The sequence below is a fragment of the Martes martes genome (assembly GCF_963455335.1).
Source record: "Martes martes genome assembly, chromosome: 4".
In the NCBI taxonomy this organism is placed as follows: domain Eukaryota; kingdom Metazoa; phylum Chordata; class Mammalia; order Carnivora; family Mustelidae; genus Martes; species Martes martes.
Window position 1 is genome coordinate 170,497,117 of NC_137891.1, and position 13,858 is coordinate 170,510,974.

General features: G+C 42.3%; 1 protein-coding gene across 2 annotated transcripts in view; it reads right to left on the reverse strand.

Moving 5' to 3' along the window:
- PHACTR4 (phosphatase and actin regulator 4) overlaps positions 1-13,559 on the reverse strand; it is a 104,351-nt gene extending 90,792 nt beyond the window's left edge. The window contains exon 1 of one of the 2 annotated variants that reach the window (XM_080801115.1): positions 13,311-13,559. The gene's annotated coding sequence lies outside the window, so the exon portion shown is untranslated. The remainder of the gene's footprint in view (positions 1-13,310) is intronic. The other variant, XM_080801116.1, reaches the window with a different exon arrangement.
- Between the last annotated feature and the right edge of the window lie 299 nt (positions 13,560-13,858).

The following is a 13,858-nucleotide window of genomic DNA, read 5'->3' on the forward strand; positions in this document are numbered from 1 at the left end:
GCCAGACTGAATCTCTCCTCTGAACTTCAAACTGGTATATCCACAGATTACACATCTTTATTTGGAAATCTAGTAAGTTTCTCAGACAAAGTATATTTAACAACATATACTGTTATTAATATATATTAATATGTTTATATATTAACAGCATATGTATAAATATAATAACAACCACCTCTTGATTCCTCACTCCCTCACTCCTTTTTTTTTTTTTTTTTAAAGATTTTATTATTTGACAGAGAGAGACACAGGGAGAGAGAACACAAGCATGCCAGGCAGGGAGCCCAATGCAGGGCTCGATCCCAGGACACTGCCACCCAGGCGCCCCCAACTTGTTCTTTTTCCAGTCTTTCCTATTCAGTAGTTAAGGCCATAGATAAGGAAGGAAGGCAGGAAGGCAGGAAGACAAGGAGGGAGGGAGGGAGGGAGAAAGAAAAGAAGGAAGGAGGGAAGGAAAGAAGGAAGAAAAAAGAAAAATGCTGGCAGTGTGTTAGCTGCTATTTCAGATCATGATTTCAGTAAAGAGGCAACTTAAGTTTTCCACTTGCTCAGGTCAAAAACTTTGGTGTCATGATTCACTCTTTTCTTTCTCTCACAACCACATCTAAATCATCACCACATTTTACTGCCTCTGCCTCTGTAATATATCCATAATCTAAACACTTCTCACCACCCAACTCCAGGCTATGGCCACATCTTGCCTCGACTAGTGTGTCAACTCCCTAATCCACCCTCCTTCCACTCAGACTCTTATAATGCATTGTCCTCAGAGTGGTTTGGGCGATCCTTTGAAGAAGTAAAGCAGATCTTGTCTCCCTATTACATCTGAAATCAACTCCAAATTTCTTACCATGGCCTCTGAGAGTCTACATAACCTAACCCGCTTACTCACTCGGAGACTTCACTTCTATCACCCTGCTCACTTAGTTCCTGCCGCACTACCCTATTTGCTGTTTCTGTAATTCAACAAGCACATTCTTACCCCAGGGCTTTGCAGGTGCTGTTCAGCCAGCCTGGAATGCTCCACTCTCAGAAATTGCATGATTTGCCCCTTTATTTCATGTGGCAAATTAAATACGACTTGCTCAGAGGGGCCTTGCCCGGACTACCTTGTCTAATATGGCAAACCCCTTTCCATCACGTCCTATCCCTCCACCTTATTTCTATTTTTAACTTATTGCTAAGTTAATGTATACAAGACCTGAGACAAGACAGATATTTTCTTCTTAACCTTTTAAAGTTTTACCCTTTACATTTTGGCCATCAGTGCAACTAGAGTTGATTTTTGTGTACGGTATTAGATAGAGATCCATTTTTTTTATGACTAACAAATGATCTCAGTCTATTACTGAATAATTTATCTTTTCTCCACTGATCTGTAATGCCACCTTTGTCCCATATCACTTTCCCTATTCACAGGTTTCTCTACCAGCACTCTATACTATCCTATGCATCTATTTTTTGACCCCAGGTCCAAAACCACATTGTCTAATAATCAGTTTTACGGTAAGTCTTTTTTTTTTTAAGATTTTATTTGTTTATTTGACTTAGAGAGAGCAAGCACAAGCAAGTGAACAGCAGGCAGAGGGAGAAGGAGAAGCAGGCTCCCCGATGAGCTGAGAGCCTGACATGGGGCTTGATCCCAGGACCCTGGGATCATGACCTGAGCTGAAGACAGATGCTTAATGGAATGAGCCACCCAGGTGCCCCCAGGTTTATAGTAATTCTTGTAATCTAGTAGGACAAGTTTCCCCATCTTATCTTAAGAAGTGTGTTGGCTGCTCCACACACATTTTAGAATCAACTTGTCAAATTCCATGGGGAAAAAAAAAACAACTTATTGGAATTTTGATTAGAATTACATTCAATCTAAAAATCAAACTCAGGAGAACTTTCTTTATAATACTAAGTTTTCCAATCCATGAATATTTTATCTCTACCATTTATTTAGTGTCCTCTCTCTATCTGGACCATCTTTGTCTTTTTTTTTTTTTAAAGATTTTATTTATTATTTATTTGACAGAGATCACAAGTAGGCAGAGAGGCAGGCAGAGAGAGAGGAGGAAGCAGGCTCCCTGCTGAGCAGAGAGCCCGATGTGGGGCTCAATCCCAGGGCCCCGAGATCATGACCCAAGCCAAAGGGAGAGGCTTAACCCACTGAGCCATCCAGGCGCCCCCATCTTTGTCTTTTAAACAGAGTTTTGGGGCAACACATTCTAATTTCTTTCTATTGTGATTAAGAGATATTTTGTATTCCTTTTACCACCTTATTTTCTATTTTTCATTTGTTCCACTTTGCAGATCTTTTCTCCTTTTTTGCCTTCTGCTTTATCAGTTTTTTTCTCATTCCTTTCCCTCATTTCTACTTATTTTTATTCTATTACTATTCTTTAATTATTAGCTCTGAAATGAATATTTTACATTAAGTTTAAATAAGAACTCTTGGAATGCTTTCATTTCAAACCCCTTCCCTATTTATATTTATTTGAGTACTTTCCATTTTTATATCCACAAAGATGTTACTGTTTTATTAAGTCAGTCCTTAAGAAGGTTTCCCTTACTATACATGTTCTTTGCTCATCATTCCTCTTTGCATCTCAGACCCTTGTTTCCAAGAAGCATTTTTCCTTCTTCCTAAAGTATATCCTTCAGAAGTTCCTTTGGTGAGGTTCTATGGGAATACGTTCTCTCAGTTCCTTTGTTTGAAATTTTTTCTTTTAAAATTATTTTTGACATACATTTTTACTGAGTATGCAATTCTTGGTTGACAGATTCTTTTTTTCTTTTAGCATTTTGAAAATATTGTTCCACTGTCTTCTTATTTCTAGTATTCGCTCAACTGGTACACCCAACAATATCTCAAAAAGTACATATCCTGCTAGGAAAAATTATATATTCTTGGTACACTTGTTTATATCTGTATTTACAACCAGAGTCTATCCTGGACACTCAAAATGAAACAAAGAATGAAAGCTATTAATGATGTGACAGGAAAAAATTTTTGTCTTTTGAAGTCTGTTCAAAAAAAGTTACAGTTGGGAAATGCTTATTTTTAAGCACAATCAACATCTAACATATTACTTAAGGGTAAAGACTTAAAAATGGGACTAGGGACGCCAGGGTGGCTCACTCGGTTAAGTGTCCAGTTCTTGATGTCCGCTCGGGTCTTAATCTCAGGGTTGTGAGTCCATGCCCTGCTGGGCGTGCAGCCTACTTAAAAAAAGAAATGGGCTTAATATCCCCTTTCAAGAAAACAACCTCCTTCTAGTTAAACACGGTCTTTTTTGTTACCACTAAGAGGCATGAATCAGCTCTTTAAAATAGAGGTGTGGCTCACTGATAAGCAAGAGCACTCTCAAGGAAATATCTTAGTGAATTACAAAGGACATTATTTTCAGGAAAAATAAGATCTCAGGATGATCTTACTTTCAAGATGTTCAGATCAGAATTAATCCTATATTTTTTTTAAGATTTTATTTATTTATTTGACAGAGAGAGATCACAAGTAGACAGAGAGGCAGGCAGAGAGAGAGAAGGAAGCAGGCTCCCCGCTGAGCAGAGAGCCCGACGCGGGACTCGATCCCAGGACCCTGAGATCATGACCCGAGCCAAAGGCAGCGGCTTAACCCACTGAGCCACCCAGGCGCCCAAAATTAATCCTATTATTTCTTCTCCTGAAATAACTGGGACTAGATTTGGGCTTCAGGAAATTAAAGTTTTTTTGTTTTTTTTTTAAGGTTTTATTTATTTGACAGAGAGAGCAAACAGAAGCTGGGGGAACGACAGTCAGAGGCAGAGGGAGAAGCAGGCTCCCCGCTGAGCAAGAAGCTGATGCTGGACTCAATCCCAGGACCCCAGGATCATGACCTGAGCCAAAGGCAGATGCTTAACCAACTGAGCCACCTAGGTGCCCCTCCTCCAATATTTCCTTAAAAATAAAAATCCTGGGGCGCCTGGGTGGCTCAGTGGGTTGAAGCCTCTGCCTTCAGCTCGGGTCACGGTCCCAGTTCCCGGGATTGAGCCCTGCATCGGGCTCTCTGCTCGGCGGGGAGCCTGCTTCTTCCTCCTCTCTCTCTCTGCTTGCCTCTCTGCCCACTTGTGATCTCTGTAAATAAATAAATAAAATCTTTAAAAAATAAAAAAATAAAAATAAAAATCCTGAAGCCTTCTGCTAATAATATCTGTTGTCAGTACTTGAAAGTGACACTGAGATTATTCGTTGGGAATTAAATTTTACAACCCACACAAAGTGGCTCAGGATAGGGATCTGCAAAGTCTCTTTAAAGAGAGTAATGGGGTGCCTGGTTGGCTCAGTTGGTGGAGCTTGCAACTCTCGATCTTGGGGTTGTGAGTTCGAGCCCCACATTGGGTGTAGAGATTACATTAAAAAAAAAAAAATCCTGTACCTGGATTGTACACCTGGATGGTGCTGTTGGTTGAGCGACTGACTCTTGGTTCCGGCTCAGGTCATGATCTTGAGGTCGTGGGACTGAGCCCTGAGTTGGGCTCTGCACCTAACAGGGCTTCATCTCAGGACCCTGAGATCATGACCGGAGCCAATGCTTAACCAACTGTGCCACGCAGGCACCCTTAAAGTTTCTATTTAATAGGTGAAGTCTGGTTACATATACCTATACGGTGTTAGAAATCTAGCAAAAATGATCTGTCAAAAGATGGACTTAAATAAATAGACTTTAAATAGTTTCATGTGTGTCTGGATCATAGTGATACCAAGTATAACTAACTCATGAAAGAATACTTAGGGTCATTATTTACAAGAATTTAATGTGGCATAATTGATGTTTAGGAGGTTAACGCTTTTAATCTCTTCTAGTTAAAAGGAAGAAGTTGCTCAACAACTGCTCTTTGATATTTTCGTTTCTACTCTGCCCTCTAAAAGCACTAGCACATACCAAAATATTTTATTTATCAAATCCCCTAAAACTTTTATCATTCATCCCTTAACACCAATGCCCTAAAGATGGTTAAATGCTTGCTTTTCAACTTCATCCCAATGGTGCCTTTCCTGCAGAGAGTTAAGAGGCTAGAGGGAAGCTTCTGATTGCTACAAAATAAACTTTCATCTTTCTATAAGGACAAAGAGGGGATAATTAAACACAACAACAACAACAACAACAACAAAGAAATAAGCCAGACATAAAAGTAGAATAAAGTTTACCAGGGGCTGAGAGGGGAAGGCAATGGGAGTTATTATTTACTGGGTAGAGTTTCAGTTTGGGATGACAGAAAAGTTTTGGAAATGGATAGTAGTGATTGCTGCACAATGTTGTGAATGTTCTTAATGCTACTGAATTGTACACTTAAAAAAGGTTAACATGGTAAATTTTACCACAATTAAAAAATATTAAGTGTGCAATGATTACCGTAGTTGCAAACAGACTTATTTATCTTACGCCACATATTGCAAAGATATTTAACAGAATGGTCCTGATTGGCCTGTGGCTACAGTGAAAGGACGAAGCCCTCTCCCAATTACAAAGAGATGGTGTTCCAGAAGCCACTTACCTCTTACCTAATTTTATATAAGCATTAGGGTATGCAAGAATGTTAGAAAAATTCCCAATCTTACTGGTATCACCAGTAGATAAGAAATACTGTGTCATCTCTTAATACATAAAGCAAAACCACACCCATATCCCAAATCCTAATGCTCTCCCTCAGATTTAAACTCAGAGGAAGGAACAGGAGGCAAAGTTGGGTGTGTGCAAGTAAAAGAGAATGGAAAGAATTCTTCACACCCTGTGACCTGTCCTATATAGTTACTCTCAGTATCTACTGAAAGGGTTATTTAGTTATTTATTTTTTAAAAGATTTTATTTATTTATTTGAGAGAGAAAGTGAGCAAGCACACAAGCAGGGGGGAGGGACAGAGAGAGAGGGAGAAGCAGACTCCCTGCTGACGAGGCACCCTGATGCAGGACTTGATCCCAGGACTCTGGGATCACGATGTGAGCTGAAGGCAGATGCTTAACTGACTGAGCCACCCAGGTGCCCCCAGGTTTATAATAAGCCTTGTAATCAGGTAGGACAAGTTTCCCCTTATCTTCAGAAGTGTGTTGGCTGCTCCACATACATTTTAGAATCTTTAAAAACAAAACAAAACAAAAAAACAACTTTTCAGGACACCTGGGTGGCTCAGGGTTAAATAGCTGCCCTCGGTTCAGGACATGATCCCCGGGTTCTGGGATGGAGCCCCACATCGGACTCCTTGCTCAGTTGGGAGCCTACTTCTCCCCTGCCTGCCTGCAGCTCTCCCTGTTTGTGTTTGCTCTCTCTGTGTCAAATAAATAAATAAAATCTTTAAAAAAACAAAACTTTTGGGGCCCCTGGGTGGCTCAGTGGGTTAAGCCTCTGCCTTCAGCTCGGGTCGTGATCTCGGGGTCCTGGGATTGAGCCCCACATAGGGCTCTCTGCTCAGCAGGAAGCCTGCTTCCTCCCCCCTCTCTCTCTGTGCCTGCCTCTCTGCCTACTTGTGACCTCTGTCTGTCAAATAAATGAATAAAATCTTAAAAAAAAAAAAACACAAAACTTTTCATCTTAAAAAAAAAGAAATGACTGGATCAGCAAATTATGAACATTTAGTTCTTCATTGGTATTACCAAACTGTTGGCTAACATCAGTATCCTAATTTGCAGTGCCACTAACAGCTTACAGTGCTTGTTTATTCACAACCTACCTTCTTAATAATGGATTTTAATATTTTAAGATAAATGTATTTCCAGCTTAATAGTTCTAAATTCTACATAATTACTGTTTTAACCTTAAATTTTTTTGAGTACAGTTGACACAACCATTTTAACATTTTAATTGTTAGGAAAGTCAAACGTATTCCTATGACTGTAAATTTTGTTGTTTTGCTCATATTTATTAAACACTCTGCAGTTTACAAAGACCTCTCACATACTTTACCTCATCTCATGCCCCTAAAGAAATGGTCATTATTCCTATTTTATAGATGAGGAAACTAAAGTTTAAGGAGGTTAGCGGACTTGGATATTCACAGTGACAGTGTGATAGAGCTGGAACTAGACCCCAGGTCTTCAGACTCCAAAGATAGGAAATACACTACATTGAGTAAACAGGTCAGAGCTTTCAGATGGTCAAAATCAACACCTGGTGTTTTAAATATAATAGAGAAGTTAAACTGAAAACCAAGGCTGAATCTGAAAGCTGTAGCTTTTCAACCACCTCTTCCCTAAAAAAATCAGACAGGCACTAAACACACTTCCTCTCCTAAAATCCCCTGGAATGTTTCTGGTTGCAAATCATAAAATCTTAGAATTTGAGAGACCAACTAATCCAGGGCACTCTATTCAGAAATGAGAAGATTGAAGCACAAGGCTTGTGATCTGCTCAGAGATGGCGGCACCAAAGCCTTCTATGGCAATAGAGTGTGTTTTCTTCTAAGGCCCATACGACAGTATTCGAGAGATTCTCCTTTGCTGAGAATGTAGGAGACAGAATGCGTGGACTAGCAGAAAATTCGTGCCTGACCTCAGCTAGCCCTAACTGCTGTTGGGTAGCCCTCTCCCTCATCTTTGTTTGGCTGCCTTACCTTTTCCACCACTGCTGTTCCAAAACTTTTGACACTTTCTGAAGTCCACTAGCCCACTCTCACCTTTTATCGTTCCACAGATAACTTAACCCCTTCCTTCTTAAAGGCAGATAAATAAGAGGTCACTAGACCTTAACAGACCTTATAAGGCAGAAATTATGATCCTGAGCTTTGCAGTCAAAATATATCTGGATTCCCGATCTCTTCCATTACTTATATGGTGCCTTTGGGAAATGAAGTTAATTTCGCAAAGCCATAATTTCTTCAACTGTCAAAAGGGAATGCCCACCCACTCTACGGAATTTTTGTAAAATTAAATAACACATATAAGTGTCTAGGGTGCCTGGCTGGCTCAGTCTATGAAGAATGTGATTCTTGCTTGATCTTGGGGTCGCTTGAGCCCTACATTGGGTGTAGAACTTACTTTAAAAAAAAAAAAAAAAAAAAAAAGGACCTAGATCAGTGTGCAGAGTAAACGACTGGGGACTACCCCAATTTCAGTTCCCATTTCCATCCCTTCCAAACACATCTTCCTCCATCCTTTCTTCATGTTTCCCTTTCAAGGCTCACCTCTCCATGTGGTTTCAATTTTATCTCCTTCCAGATCTTCTTTTTTTTTTTTTTTTTTAAAGATTTTATTTATTTATTTGTCAGAGAGAGAGAGAGAGCGAGCACAGGCAGAGGCAGAGGGAGAAGCAGGCTCCCCGCGGAGCAAGGAGCCCGATGTGGGACTGGATCCCAGGACGCTGGGATCATGACCTGAGCCGAAGGCAGCTGCTTAACCAACTGAGCCACCCAGGCGTCCCTCCTTCCAGAGCTTCTTTATCTCCCTTTTCTCTTGTGCCGATCTTCAGTGTCTGCCTCTCTGCCGGCTCCTTTTCCTTCACCTTCCAACTGGTCAAATCTCTCCCATCTTTTAAAATAAAACCAGGGGCGCCTGGGTGGCTCAGCGGGTTAAGTCTCTGCTTTCGGCTCAGGTCATGATCTCAGAGTCCTGGGATTGAGCCCCACTTTCCAGGCTCTCTGCCCAGCAGGGTGCCTGCTTCCCCCCTACCTCTCTGCCTACTTGTGATGTCAAATAAATTAATCAAATCTCTTTTTAAAAATTTTTTAAAAATCAAATCAAATCAAACAAAAAGGTCCTCAAAATCCAACTCTTCTAGCACTTACTCTAAGTATCTCTCCTAAATGCTCTAACCTACCGGAAAGATAGCAAGCAATTATCTTTCAAAACAGATGAGATTATGTCAATTACCTGCTTTAAAAACCTTTGATGGTTTAACAATTCCTTAATCATGAAGCCTGCACTCCTTAGCAAAACATTTGAATCCTTCTCAGCACCTGGCCATCAACCTTTGCTTTCAGCAGCCACTGTATTCTTCAACTACTCAACCCCAGGGGTCCAGAGACCCCCCTGAGCATTCTATAACCTTCTAAAATTATATGCATGTTTGCGTATGTGCAGTTGTCTGGGCGAAAATCCATTCCTCTTTTCAAATTTCTGAGAGGGGGCATCTGAACTGAAAAATATTAAAAACCAACTGCAAAATCCTCTTAAGCTATACCACACGCCTCACTTTTTTTTTTTTTTTTAAGATTTTATATATTTGACAGAGATACATCAAGAGAGGGAACACAAGCAGGGGGAGTGGGAGAGGCAGACTCCCTGCTGAGCAAGGAGCCCAGGGAGGGGCTCGATCCCAGGACCCCGGATCATGACCTGAGCCGAAGGTCTGAGCCACCCAGCCACTCCCACGCTCCTCACTCTTTTCCAGACACACACATTAACACTTTTGCACATCCATTCCTCTGCCAAACTTTCTCTGGCTGATCGAGGTGGTGGTGCCTGAGGGAGTCAGGCTGAAATTACCTTAATAGTAACAGGTCTACTGGGAGAACTCTTATTCATCCCTCAAGAACAAGCGCCAAAATCACTTTTCAGTCCCCTTCCTATATTTTAACACAGCTCTACTGAACACTTACCACGGTCAGGTGTGGCAATGTTGTAAGCTCTTCAAGGCAGAGGCTCAATACCTTAACATCTTTTTTTTTAAACAGTTGTTTTTTAAGATTATTTATTATTTATTTATTTATTTGACAGAGAGAGAGAGAGAGATCACAGGTAGGCAGAGAGGCAGGCAGAGAGAGGAGGAAGCAGGCTCCCTGCTGAGCAGAGAGCCAGATGCAGGGCTCCATCCCAGGATCATGACTAGAGCCGAAGGCAGAGGCTTTAACCCACTGAGCCACCCAGGCGCCCCCCCCCCTTAACATCTTCTTTGTACCTACAGAACGTAATCCAGATCCCAGCACCCAACAGGCAAAACAAAAATCTGCTGAATAAAAGAACCATTTATGGCACTGCATTTGTATTCTGGTATTCTCCACAACTACCCCTGCCCACTTTTGTTATTCATTCACTCATTCAATATACATTTATAAAATTCCAAAAAAACACCTGGACCTATGTGCTAAGCAGGAAGGATACAGACTAGGACACAGTCCTTGCCATTAAGACCTTTAACTGTGACAATACAGAACAAATATTAAGGGGCTTAGTTGATGAGTGCATAAAGGGTTATGGTGGCCCACGTGAAGACATGACTAACAGTCACAGAATGTCTTACAAGGAGACATCATACTCTCTTAGGCCAGAGAATCTACTCATTCTTTATCTCTTTCTTCATAAACAATCTTCTTCCAATGCTCCTTTTCCTTTTCTAAAGGGTATAATGTGACCAAATACCCTACTCCTGAAATAATTCCACAGACAGAGCAGGAATGAATGATTATCCCTGTGTTAAAGAAGAGAAAACTAACCTTCAAAGAGGTCACTACTCAAGGTTGCACATAAGAGAGGATTTTATTTAGTACTTATTTACTGTCTGACTCCCTCAACCACCACCACCCCAAGAAGGAAGACTTTTGTTTTCACTCCTTTGTCCTCAGGGTCTGATTCCTGCATTTCCAGGAATCTAATTCCAGTGTCTAGACCACAGCAGGCTTTCAATAAAATATTATGATTGAATGAATAGATGAATTGATTCCAAAATAAAGTTGACCAAGAGCAAAACACACAAGGGCAAAAATTTCCTTCCCATCAAGATGGCTTAATAAGAGATTTAAAACAGGCTTCTACTAGTTAGAAAGGCTAGACCAATTGTATTGACTCAAGTCCATTGGCATGTTATGTATTTTACCTAAGAAGAATTTAAGTAAAGGGGTGAAGTAAGTTTCTATTTCTGATGTCACATTCATGGCATGTACTGACATAAAGCCAAGATTTAACTGCAGGTTTGAAACTGATTAAAAGTTTTTACAAAAAGCAAACACTAAAGAAAGCTTTTTCTTGAGTCTTGACACTGGCTAGAAAAGTATCTCAATTTCAGTTATTTCTTTGATGTCAGTTCCAGCAGCCAAAACTGCTGTATAGATGTTCTCCAACATATTTGTTTAAAAACCTTTAAGCAAAGATTAGCAAAAACTTTTTAGTAATGATTAGACAAAACCACAGCCCAGTAACTCACCACTATTTCACTCCCAGGGCTCCATAAAATTGCCTTGGTCTGAAGCACAAGGCAATCAAAATGTACCATCAAACAAGGTGATGGGACTAAAATTAAATATGATTTATGGTTTAGTATGACACTGTTTATGTTCTAGAAACTCAGGTTCCTTAGAAATGACTTTGCTCTGATTAGAATGTACTGCCATTATTTTTCTCCAATATTTAAATTTCAATAATCATAAGCTGTGGATGGTGGTGTGATGAGTAACCTCAACAGGTATGAAGTAATGAAAAGAGCACTGGACTGGAGTATAGTTTAGGCTACTATTTCCTATCTAGGTTAATTGTGTGAACTTGGGCAAGTCATTTAACATTTTAGAGGCTGTGAATTTAACATTTATCAGCTGTAAAATTAGAAACACCACCTCACAGAACTGTAGTGAGAAATTACATAATATATATGATGGGCTGTTTTCAAAAAATAACACTAATAGCAATGTCATTTTTTAAAAAAGATTTTATTTATTTATTTGTCAGAGAGAGAAAGAGCAAGTGAACAGAAGCAGGGGGAGAGGCAGGCAGAGGGAGAAGCAGGCTTCCCGCTGAGCAGGGAGCCCACTACAGGGCTGGAACTCATGACCCTGGAATCATAACTTAGCCAAAGGCAGAAGCCTAACCCCCTGAGCCAACCAGGCATCCCAGCAATGTCGTGTTTGAACAAATAACAGCCAGTCATTAGCAACTACTGTTCTTAGATTATTTTTAAAACTTCTAGAGCAATTCTGTGGATGCTTCTTCAAAACACAGGTGGGAAAACAACCAATCCCTAGTCATTGCTGGATTAAAAACTGAAGAACAACTGCATTAAAGACCTCCATCCCTGTATTACCAACACAATATGGGATTCCCAGAGTAAATCACTTCCATTATGAGATATCAACATAATAAAGTACAATAGCTTTATCTGTCAACTTGACTAGGAGGGAATTTAACCTATATAATAACCTTGAAAATCTTCCCTGTTTCATGTAAAGGGGTCCTGGTTGTCCTCATTTCAGAGACTTGAAATACTAATTACTTTCCAAAAAGGAGTGTCCACACTGGCTTTCAGAAAGCTTTGGCTTATGCTGAACCTAGCAGTCTTCCAACGGAGCGTACATTAAATTACCACTGTCTAACAAAATTTGGTTAAATCCACACACTTGGCCAGTTTCAGTACGGGCTACCTCTCCTCCCTCAAACTGGCTTCATTCCTATTACTTGGTGAACTAGTCTCTCTGTTGCTTTCGAGAAGCAACTAGGTTTCTGGTTTCCTTATAACGCGGATCCTTCCATTAATGGACGTTTTCTTCCAAATTTTTGTTTCGAGCAGAAGAAATAAAAGGATTGGCGGGTACGAGGGGCGAGGAACTGGGTGGCTGGACGAAGTCCTGCAACTTTCTTCTGCATGCAATGAATGAAAAATCTGTTTCGTGCCCTATAAATCACTTTCTCTCCTGCGAGATTCAAGAAGTGTGCGAACCGCGAACCGCACTGGTTCTTTGGTTCCCCGATCACAGCCGCAATCTATACGGACACAGTAGCAAATTCGGTCCCTTCCCAGTTTCCCGGGGAGGGAGCTCACTTCTTTTCCACAGGCCCATCCCCCTACCGAGAAAAACGCCTGCAGACTCGTGCCCCGAAGCCGCGCGGGGGTGACGTTTCAGAGTTAGACAATAACCTCGAGGATTTTCAACAGAAACTCCGTCTGCCGCTGCCTGGCTCCGAGCCTCCGCTCTGCCCAGCCGAGATGCAGAGGTCCGACCGAGAACGGGTTTGAAAAATGGACTTTGACCTGATCCGGTTACCGCAACCGGATCCCCAGGGACCGGTCCCCATTAGGGGCGGCCCGACGGGCTCCACGGAGGAGGCGACTCCACGCACGGGCACAAAGGGGCTGCCCAGACAAAAGAGCCCCGCAAAATCGCGGGGGGCGGAGTGGGCCAGCCGGCGCCGGACGCACTACAGGCGGAGAAACCACGGCGGGACCGTTGTGGGAGGGCGGAGGAGGAGGCGGCGTCCCCGGCCCAACCCGCCCCGCCCCGGCCCGACCCCACCGCGGCTCCGGCCGTTACCCCCGCCCGGACCACCACCTCCTCGCGGAGCCAAAAACACTGCCGGAGCCTAGGAGACACCCACAGCCAGACCCCGCGTACTTCTCGCTCACTTTCCCTTGTTCCTCGAACTCACCCAGGTGGCCTCCGCCGCCGCCTCAGCCTCCACAGTAGTTTCCCCCGGAAATCCTACCTGGCCCGCCGACCGCCTGGCCGCAGCCAGAGCCTCCGCCCCGGGAGGGGGAGCGGGAGCAGGCCGGACAGTGAGGGGGTAGGAAGTGCCTTCGCGGGGACTCACGGGACTTGTAGTCTTCAGCAAGGGCCAGCTGGGTCGCGGGCAGGACAAGATGGCGGGACCCTCTAGCCTTCCGCTCTCAGGGCCTTCAGTACTGCACGGCGTCTTTGGGCATGCGCCAACCGCTGCCTGCGCCCCGCGGGTGGAAGAACTTGTGCATCTTTCCTGATACCGAGAGCGCAAAGGTCTTTGGACTTGGGACGATAGAATTGAGTACTCGGCTGCAGCCAGTGCCTAAGGAAAGAGCTGATGCTGCAAGTGTGCTGTTTTGGATTAACTGTTCAGTCCCTGTCCGGTCAAATTTCATTTATAATTTCTGCAAAAGGAAAAAACTATTGAGGGCCAGTTTGAAGTACAAAAACTTATAAGTAAGTTATTCTCAACTTGTG